This window comes from Saccostrea cucullata, unplaced genomic scaffold (assembly GCF_032062105.1).
Source record: "Saccostrea cucullata isolate Sc308-1 unplaced genomic scaffold, CSIRO_AGI_Scuc_v1 ctg200, whole genome shotgun sequence".
NCBI lineage: Eukaryota > Metazoa > Mollusca > Bivalvia > Ostreida > Ostreidae > Saccostrea > Saccostrea cuccullata.
In genome coordinates this window covers 217,487-229,341 of record NW_026928357.1, presented here as the reverse complement: position 1 = coordinate 229,341, position 11,855 = coordinate 217,487, and positions in this window count along the sequence as shown.

Here is an 11,855-nt window from a genome sequence, read left to right as displayed (position 1 = left end):
GTAATTTTCAAACATGAGTGAATAAATATGACGCCTTTTAGTTTCAATAGTTCAGACACATTTTAATTATACGGAATGCTGCATTATCTTTGATTTTTAGACCCATTCACAGCTAAATTCGGCCAGGTTTGTGAGAATATGTTCTTTTATGGCAAGAGAATGGGCGGGTCTTAGTACAATAGAGGGATATGCGTGACCGTGAAGACCTTATATGGGTATTGTTATTATTTTGCACATAGTCATTGTCCAATCCGATGACAGAACTACAAAACATGCTGGTTTACTACGTTTACATTTTATCTCAGACACGTGGTTTAGGTCAACTTACCTGTTATCTTTTTCTACATTTCAATCTTTTATAATGGTCAGCCAAGGCTGTTTATATTTAATAATACGCATGGAGTTTCAGCATTTACGGTTTTTAGGACAAGAAGTGCACATAAAGGCCGGTATACACGATGAGATTTGTAGTATAATACAAGTATTATAATACTTTTGTATTATAATACTTTCTTGTACACACGCTAATACATATCTTATAAGATTGTAAATAAACTATTATTCCCACGTGTTTTCTCCTGCCATATTTCTCTCTCTGTCAAAATAATAAAAACGATAATAATAAGCTCTGCTTCTAGCATCTTTTTTGTGGTAGCTACAGCTTGATATATTCCACAAGTCCTCTTCCCCTTCCCATAAAACCACGAGTTTTTCGATATCTTTACTCGAAAAGTCGGCCATTATTATTTACCATGTGCTTTATTTAGTAATGATATAAATAGGATGACCCCCAATGTGAGTACATTTGATTGGTTGAAAGTGAAAGGTGAGTTAAGACTTGTATTAGGAAATAGAGCATTGCTCTATTCTTAATACAGTCTTATAAGATTCGAAAAATCTTATGATACATTGTATTAAGAGTGTATACACAGTAAGATTTTGTATTATAATACAAATCTTATAATACAAATCTTACCGTGTATACCGGCCTTAAGATTTTGTATTATAATACAAATCTTATAATACAAATCTTACCGTGTATACCGGCCTTAAGATTTTGTATTATAATACAAATCTTATAATACAAATCTTACCGTGTATACCGGCCTTAAAACTTGTATTCACTGATACTCGGGAATACGTGTACACCTAGCGTATTGCTCACCAAACACGCTACAAAACTTTAACTAATGTATATATATCAATTGTTTGTAACTGTGTATAAATTTTACTGTGATCTCGGAAATTGTACATATATGTAGATCCATGTTTAATCTGTGACTCAAATGCGTAAAAAAATTACCGGGAAGCAGTAGAATTCCAAGCATGTTTCCATAGTATTTTTGTGGTACTCACTCGTAACGAATTTCATTTAGCTGATTGGTCAGTTAGAAAGTATCGCCAGTGCCTCGATTAGCATATGAATTTATTCTTACGTCAGAAAATCTAGTTCCGTCGATCTGTTCATAATTGGAAAGGCAAGCTAGATTTTACAATTTTTAAAAAAAATAGCATGTGAGCGCAGTAAGGTACAATTTTCTCCTTTCACATATAGGTAGATTTCAATAAAATACAGTGACCAGCCAAAGGAGAAAATTGTACCTACCTGCGCTCGTATATTTTAAGGACTTCAAAGAGTGGGGCGGGGCTAAAATGCAATGGGAATTGGATGTAAACATGATACCCCTATCCCTATAAAAGATCTATATCTTTCAAATCACGTTTCTATTTTTGTTAAAAATAGTGTTCTATAAAGGTACACATATCAGAGATTAGTCACATACAAAAATTAGAGTAAAATTTAGACATTTAAGGTAGGATTCTTCTCTTGTTTCTGACTAGATGAAACATTCAAAGTATATTTGCTTATATGTCTTATATATTGAGGTGTAAGTGATTTAAAAGGCCATATTTTTCTTTCCTCATCACAACTGTACAACTTTAAATGAAAATGGTAGACTGTGTTTGAAAACTAGCAGGGACTATATTTTTGGCGGAATGGTGGCGTATGAAAATATCTTCTTTTCTGCCTTTCAAAATTATAATAGAACAGTGAATTCAGTTATAATTTTTACACAATCAAAGACTTGGAGAATTTTTCAAATGTAAGTTTAATTAATAATAAGGGACTAAACTTTCAAAATATATCAAATAAATATGATTTTTCATACAAACTAGAATCATGTTAGCTTTTAAACGCTTCCAATTAAAGTGCAGATTTGAGCAAAAAATCCATAAAAAGTATTTTTTCTCTCTTAGTGAACGATCAATACTTTTTGATTTTGTTTCATTTTGTACATTTATAAGACTACCTTATTATGTGTGAAAATAAGAAAAGGTTAAATGTAGGAAGCATATGAAAATAGCTAATATATCTTAAAAAATTAAGAAAAACAGAGAAAATTCGGATTAGCCAATATCCAGTTTAGTTAAATTATTTATGTAAATTTGGTAATATCATGCTATAGACTTGATATAGTAATATCTTTTTATGCATAAAGAACGATCTTTAAACTTTTGAAATAGAAGTAGGCATCACATGATTGGCAATAGTATTTTTTTTATTCTTAATGTCAAGGAAAAAGATAATGATCTTGACCTGACCTTGCCTCTAATATAAAACGGTCAAATTTAATCTCACTGATACCATCACTTACTGATATTGTCTTCTTGATTCTGTGAAAATTTCATTAATTTTTAAATACAAGAAATATGAGAAGAATCCTACCTTAATTTTCTGTCCATTTACCAGGGGCCGCAGGTCACCTCATCCTTTGTTGATTTCGTTATAACGAATTCAAAAATTTGTTAATACGAATTAAACTCGTTTTAACAGATTCTAAAACTTGTTATAACGAATTGAATTCGTTTAAACGAATTCCATAATTTGTTATGACGAATTAAATTCGTTAAAACGAATTCGACAAATCGTTAGATCGAATTCATCTATATTTTTCTATAGGTCCTGATTATTGAATTTGATTAAACGAATTTAATTCTCTATAACAAACTGTAGAATTTGTTTAAACGAATTTCATTTGTTATAACAAACTTTAGAATTTGATTCAACGAATTTAATTCGTTATAACAAATTAAAGAATTTGTTATAATGAATTCAACAAATTTGTTATAACAGATTAAAATCGTTATATCAAATTCAAAAAAAAATTGTTATAATGAATTAAATTCGTTATAACAAATTTGACAATTAGTTATATCAAATTTCAAAAATATTTGTATAGGTCCTAAATGGGCTTCCGTACATATCCGCCAGGTATGAAGAAATTTCCAAACTGTGATAAGACGGAGACAAAAGCTCAAGTTAACCACCTGAAAATTCATTAAATCCATTGTAAGATATAGGGTGAAAACGGAATGGCTGCATGCAGCCATAGATTTTTTATATCTGACATGTTAAACTTGCAACTTCTTGAAAGATTCAATTGGAAACTCTTAATGCATATCTCGAAACTTCAACACTCGGGTTATGAAATTTTTAAATATTAAAATGACTATCTTGCAGTACTGAGTTGTTGCTTTGATTTAATTGCAAGTGGTGACGAAAATACAAATATTTGCCATTCATATCGTCTCCTGAAAAACAAATTAAGTCATATAGGAAAATCTTAATTACATTCATATTTTCACAAAAATGGTTAATAATCTTCGATTTTACAAATTCATATGTAAAGTTCATTTTTTTATGTTGACAATGATAAATTCCTCACCCACATACATGTACAATCTATACATACCTCTTTATTCGCTACAAACTGCAGGTTTATATTACAAATAAGTATTGTTTCATCTAGTAAAGAGATACATATTTATTGATCGTAAATTATATTATTTAAAATATCAACAAACACAGTGAAGATATGCTTTAATTTATATATTCCATGACTAAATACAAAACACTGATTTATTTTAAGATTCTTGTAGGAAAATAAAAAAAGTGATCAGATTTGTTTTGCTACCTTATAATATTTTGTCACCTAAATGGAGATCTTTCAAAATACATCATATTTTAAGATTGGTTCTAATTATACCAACTATTACCAAAAAATTCACAAACAAATTTAAGCTTGAAATAACCAGAAGTCTCTGTGGAGACTGAAGCTCTACTGGTTTGTACTTATAGCAAAGGAAGAGAAAAGTTCTTAAGCAGTTGGGAATTGAAACTTTACCACACCAATAAAAAGAATAATGATCCTTGATTAAGTCTCTTTATGTTCTTAAGTGTAGTCTACTTGCATGCCACATTATATTATAATCAGACTTAAACTGTATTTGGAGTAGAATTTTGAGAGTTTTTAACAGAAATTTAAGAAAACCAAAACAGAAAACCAAAAGTGTAGAAGGAGTAGCATTTTGAAAGAATTTCACAGAATTTTCTATTTTTAGTTACAATGTCAACACCGTTCATCGAAATCAAAAACCGATATACAGAATTATGTATCTTAGTGTAGTGTACTTGTGTGCCAAGTTATATTGAAATCAGACCAAAAGTGTAGGAGGAACAGCATTTTGAAAGAATTTCACAGAATTTTCTATTTTTAGTAACAATGGCAACACCGTTCATCGAAATCAAAAACCGATATACAGAATTATGTATCTTAGTGTAGTGGACTTGTGGGCCAAGTTATATTGAAATCAGACCAAAACTGTAGGAGGAGTAGCATTTTGAAAGAATTTCACAGAATTTTCTATTTTTAGTAACAATGGCAACACCGTTCATCGAAATCAAAAACCGATACACAGAATTATGTATCTTAGTGTAGTGTACTTGTGGGCCAAGTTATATTGAAATCAGACCAAAACTGTAGGAGGAGTAGCATTTTGAAAGAATTTCACAGAAATTTCTATTTTTAGTAACAACGGCAACACTGTTCATCGAAATCAAAAACCGATACACAGAATTATGTATCTTGGTGTAGTCTACTTGTGTGCCAAGTTATATTGAAATCAGACCAAAACTGTAGGAGGAGTAGCATTTGAAAAATTGTTTACAGACAGACAGACGGACAGCTAGACAGACGGACAGACAGACGGACGGACGACGGACGCATTACTATCGCATAAGCTCTTCTGGTCTCTGACCAGTAGAGCTAACAAGAGACGTCACTGCAATATCTGAAGTTAACTTCTACGCAGTCATTCCGGAATTACTGGGATACCTGGCAATCGCAACTTCTCGGGCCTTTCCGACTAGCGGAAAAACGACCTCGAATGTGTATGGAAGCCGCCATGACAACTCCCCCTTTTCACGATCTTTGAAATAAATGCATGGGGACCTTTTATCTGTGGAATATGGAGTTTAACTTTATTCAATGTAATGAAATTACCTAAAATATAATATACAAGGGACTTCTAACTCCGTGTATCCTATATTTGAATAAACAGGAAATGTATAAATTTTTAACATCCGGTGATCTTAATACATTCGAGGTTGTTTTTCCGACCTCTGACGGAAAGACCCGAGATGATGCGATTGGGATACCTGAATGCCAGATAGTATACATTTCCTGAACACCGGAAGTGAAGAACCTCCACACATGTAAAAAAGAAAATGTTTGTACATTGCATTTATGTACGGGCATATGGACACCCCAAATAACTATTTATACAGGTTGTGATAATACAATATGCATCACAGACCTGAGAATTTCAAACCATTTCAGACGAATACGTGGTCGCATATACATGTAACAATGTCCTTTATACTGAGTCCAACCATTTCTGCACTCTGTAAAACATATACTAGTGAATTACTAATGAATCATTCAGTATACACCAGCATACAAAAAATTCTAAATTTATAAGAAACAATGTGACCTACTCTTTGATTTGGGTTTCTGACTGATGTCCTTGAAATATTCCTTTTCTGACCTAATTCCTTCCGTATCTCAATTTTTTTGGACTGCATCGCATTGGTTTTTTTCTAAATTCACATCCCTTTTTTGAACAGTAGCTTCCAAAATATACCGACTTGGAAGTAAATAAAAATAATTTATCAATTGAAAAATCCGTTTTTAATGACAATAAAACAATACCCAAATGTCTTTTCTTTAACACCCTTGGAATTTTCTAAATTCCCCCATCTGTTAAACCAATATGAATCACTCAACTCTATCGTTTTTGTATTGTGCTAAATTATTGACAGACAAGTTGATGAAACAAGAATATCAGCAGTCTCGTATGCGTTTAAAGTCATCATTTCGAAAGTTCTACGGTCAATTCTACCTTGTCAGCAAATATAATTTATTATTCACATTTGACACGGAATTGTCGATGTGTGCGTTAGTTTTTGATAGTGACAGGGAGCCCACGGTTGGTGTTACCGGTCGGGAGGGGATGTCCACTCCTTCATGGCACCTGACCCCACCTCCAATGTTTTGGAGGTCCGTGTTTTCTCTGCTCCTATTTTCTATTGTTTTATGGACTTTTGATTTTGAATACTGTTCATTATCTCCATATATTTCATAACACAAAAGGATAATATGAGAAGAAACTAAAGTAATTTTAAAAAATGTCATACTATAGTACACATTGTCATAAATTAAAAAATAAAAAGATTTGGGTGTAAGCTTTTGCAACGTTAATTACTACAAAAAAGACATTTTATTTCTTATGTTTATGTTTGTACAAAAATCATCTTAAATAGGATGCAGCTGATTAAATATTTAGGTCATTGTACATTTCATTGATGGAAGAGTCATTGTTCAAGACATTTGTACAGGTGATATGTCTAGTATGCTTAGTATTGTTTACTGACTGATATATGTTTATTAAGATATCTTTTTCTTGTTGCTAAAAAATCTAACCTGTTTGTGGTGATTATATATTTTTACTGCAATTGCTGTGATCATAATTCCCACATTTTCGAAAAAAAAGCACTAAATGATTGAATTGTCGTTTTGAATAGGTTTTTCTTCTTTCATTAACACCAATACTCTTGTTACCCCTGCATTAGACTTGAAAGGTTTGGGTCTTTCTGGTAAAAAGTTAAAAGCCGATCAAGGTCCCGTGTCACGGAAGGCGTTGGCACGATAGGAACCATCACTGTTCAATGATCTAAGTATCCAGTATAGGTCTTAATTTGAAGTCCATCAGCGGTTTTGTGGTGAAGTCTCTTTACGAGTGAAAAAAAATCTTGAATGGGACGTATTTAAGGAATAACTGTCTTATTTTTCGAATTCATGAAGTGATCAATGGATTGGCTTGTGTGATAATTTGCATAAACGAAGGCGTTTATGCATAAAATTATCACACAAGCCAATCCATTGATCATCTTCATGAATTCGAAAAATCTGACAGTTATTCCTTATATTTACATGCTTTGATTCCGCCAATCCACGGGCTCCAAGCCTGCTTCTCTCTAGGTGTTGTTCCGCCTTGCACGTGGTTTTTTTGGAACCGCGCCAAAACATTCATGAGGAAATCAATTACATTTACAATTGGTAATTTTATCTCGGACAAAGACATTGGAAATGTAAATATAACAACATACACTCAATCAATCAATCCTCGAAATCGGCTTCTGTATGGACACAAATAGGAACAGAACATTCTTGATTATCTATATATAATTTTTTTTTACTCTTTTTGAAATAATCTAATATAACATCCTATAGTTCAAAGTTTAGATGAATAATGCACACTGTATGCAAGAATTTTGATCAGAAAATTTGAAGTGCATGACTACGACACTGAAGTGGGACTTCTTAGAATAATGCTTAATATTCTTTTCTTAATTGTTCATTTTTAAAAAAAAAAATACAACACGTATAGTGATATTTAATTATGGTTTACAAAGACAGTTTAATTTTCGTTTACACAGCAATTGCCATCAAGTACTTTTACTTCATTATTGGTAAATTGTGCTGTACACTTATCTATACCTCCATTATACCGACTTCTTGAAGGTTAAATCCACTACTTCTGTATTCCTTCAATTAAATAAATGACTTGCAAATAACAAGATCGTTTTAAATTGATGAATATATACTTTTTTCGCAGAATTTTTTTTTCTATCAAATGTTTAGTTCCGAAAGGATTTAAACAGAAAAACTGTGTACTACTATTTTAAATAAAGACACTAATTTTCTACCTCTCTACTCACGATAAGAAAAAGTATGCAACTTTTTTAAGATAATTGATTCATTAATTTAAAAAAAAATAGTTTCTTGAATTTTTTTCAAATAAAACTCAGAAAAATGAAAATTAAAATACTTCATAGACAAGTATTCCTTTATTTCATTACAGATTTTATTTCACAATAGGTCGATCATTCTCAGATACCTGTGAAAGAAAAACAAAACGAAAGTGAAATATAGATACCTGGATCAAACTATAACAGAATGATATTCTAATTTCAGTACAAGTCAGGTCTGAAAACTAGTTCTTATTGATAAAGATAAATTACCGAAAGATTCACAAACAAATTTTAGCTTGAAGTGACAAGGGACATCATTCCATAATCCCAAATTTTCGCAATATATTTCTGCGCAGTGTTCAGCAGAGTCAGAGTTACTAGGGTTGCCTCGAATCCAGTTTGTGTACATCCCTCTATCACCAAAAGTGAAAGATTTCCACGCACCTTCATCGCCAAGATCAGTGAAATCTATGTACCAATTTTCTGAAATACAATTAAAGTGATTAAATGTGTACTAAATATTCCCTCATTGTTGAAATGATAATGAAAAAAGCATTTGCTGGAGTAATGGAAACCAAACTATATAATTATACAAAAATAACTTCGTAAATTCTGATCTTTAAACATTTGTGCGATCGAGGAAAAAAATTATCTATTGTGTAAAGTATATCCCAGGAAATGTACATTTCTTCGTAGCATCGAACTTGTAATATAGGGAAAAAGTTATAATTTTCAGTTCAGATCACGTCTAATAACTTACTTTCAGGGAATGCATGTGCAAGCCAGTGATTTTCGTATTTGTCATCAACTCTGGCTAAATGAGCATTCCGTCTTCTGCAGAACATCTGAATTTAATAGTTTTTTAATACATACAAACATAAGTATTAGGCTTTGAAAATATAAATGACATTGCTGCATTTAATTCTAATCACTATGAAATTTTGCAAAGGAAGTGTGCAACAATACATGTACGTATTCTCTCCATTCATAAAAGTTTGAAGATGCAAAACAAAAATATATGGTTACGAATGGTCACAAACCTGAGCACTATACCAATTCAGACGAACACTTGGCTGTGTATAGCAATGTCCCTTGTACTTCTTCCAACCCCTTTTGCATTCTGTTAAATACATGTACGACACGTTTTAATGACCGTTTGGATCAATGTTATAAACTTTAAGTAGGAAATTAATATTATTAAAATAGCAATGCTCACTCTTTGGCATGGGTTTCCTGCAAACATTCTCAATATATCCCTTTATTTGATTCAATTCCTTCTGTATTTGACTTTCTTTTGGCACGTCTGTGCTGCACTGGTTTTTGGTAAATTTGCATCCCTTTGTTGTGCAGTAGGTTTCAAAATACGCCGACTTTAAAATATATCACAATCATTATAAGTTAAACAATTGTAGGCAAGAAAATACCGATTTATGAACAATTTAACTATTAAATTACTCATCCTACAATCTTTATATTTTTTACTACTCTTTTATCTTCCATACCTCTATCGCATCTGTATTGTTCTGAATCGTGTTGAAAAGCTGAAAATGCAACTGAGACAGCTCCTTCGATAACGTCTTATCTTCATGTCGACCCAGTGTCAATCGAGTAGACATTTTTGTACTAATTACGGATGAGATTGAGGCAAAAGCCCAAAACAAACCAACCAACAAATTCATTGTAAATTTTTGGGTGGTATGCATGTTTGCAGCCGTTGATTTATTATATAGTTTACATGATGCGTTTGTGACATCTGTTCATCATGAAAAACATATATCACAGTATTTAAACAAAAACTGGATCATTTATATTGATGTTTGCATCAATATTTCATTTTAATGAGTTCTGTGTAACAACTGTGTTTTTGAGCTTCAAAAAATATAAAGATACGAAAAAATTATTCTGCGATCACTGCATGACTTGCAATATCATAACAATGAAATATTATTGTTATAGATTATAAACAAATTCAAACGTCCATTGGTACAATACAAATACGTAATATAATCCATAAGATATCAGAAGAGGAAACAGGTATCATAAAAAGAAGAAACACCCCCTGTCGTTCGTTCACATCCATTATGTGATAGGGCAAGCAGAAAAAAAACTAAACAATACAGATTTAAATTTTTATTTTTATGTAATTTATTTGAAAAAAAAAACGTAATTCGAGATTATATTGACCGATACATTGTATTAGCTTACATGTACAAGATATTAGTAATTGCATCAGTCATACAATTTGCGAAAGGTAAGTTTAAACCAGACTGTTGATATCCTTCGATCATCAACTTGCTGTATTTGTTAATAGTTTGTCACTTTTAAAACCGTTCATTTGACAAAAAAGCTTTGACTTGTGGAATGAACAAGGGAACATAAATTCCATATGCAGGTGATCATGGTAATTTGCTACATACATGTACCTAAGGTAAGTTGATGATAGATCGCTAGAAAAGCTGAAGTCATTCAATATTCGCTAATGCAATTGATTACAGTTTATCATTTCTGATTTACAACAGAATCCCAGATAAGATTCACATTAACAAAAAGAAAATTGCAATGAATGTTTCAAAATACGCATTAAAAATAATTGCTTAAAAATACGCATATTAACAATCAAAAATATGTTTTAAACTTTCAAAGTAATGAGTAGATGAATTGATTTATAAACGTATTTACAAATCAATACAGGGGAACTACAGTAAATTGAAGTTTTTATACAACTAAGTTTGTATACATGGGTGCAAATTACACCTTTATTCAAGAAATCGGAAGGAAGGTATCATAGTTGGGTGACAAATAAAACTGACCCATATATTAAAAAATTAATATTAAAGCCTGTTTACGAAAACCATAAAATGATCCATATTATAAATATCCATGCACTTACCACTTACTAAAAGGTTGCACTTGACAAGAATATGGAAAGTTTTTCCTCTATTACAATCGCATTATACCTATGTATTTTAGCCCTCTTTGGAAGCCACTGTACAGCATTGAAAAGCTAGTGTTTTCAGATATCAAACACACATCTCAAATATTTATTGGTTCCTAGCGATTTTGTGTGATAAAGAACAAATTTTACAGTTATTACCATTTTCATATTTTCAGCATAGACCATTTTAAAAGGTTTTCAAATCAGTGTAAGGACCGTTTAAATAGTTCAAGTAAATAAATTTAGAAGTACTCCTCTCCTCAACTAGCGTCTCCATATGAGTGAAAAATTCTCGAGAGGGACGTTAAACAACATACAATCAATCAATCAATCTCCTCAACTAATTGCAAAATAAGAAATGATAATGTTGCTTCTGATAAGTAAGAAGATTGGCGATTAAAACTCAGCAGTCAGCACCGATACAAACGAATCTAATGGTCATGGAGGACAATGAAACCGAGTTCTATTCATTCATACACGTGACATATAAATCGCTCACTTTTATATTGTAGATCTATTCAATTTAGCCTATAGGCGATATACTGTAAGTTTTTTTTATCCAGTGTGTAGAGATGTGTTGGAAAAAGTCCTCAAAATCCGTCTCCTACGGTAAGTGTGGAACAAGAAATACAACCCGCTTGAAGTCTTTTTATTTGGTGGGGGGGGGGTTGAGCAGGGGAAACAGGCCCTAAGATCTAAATGTAAAGTTCAAACATATCTTTTATAACTATCTAGTTATAGATAAGTTTAACTTAAGATTTGAAC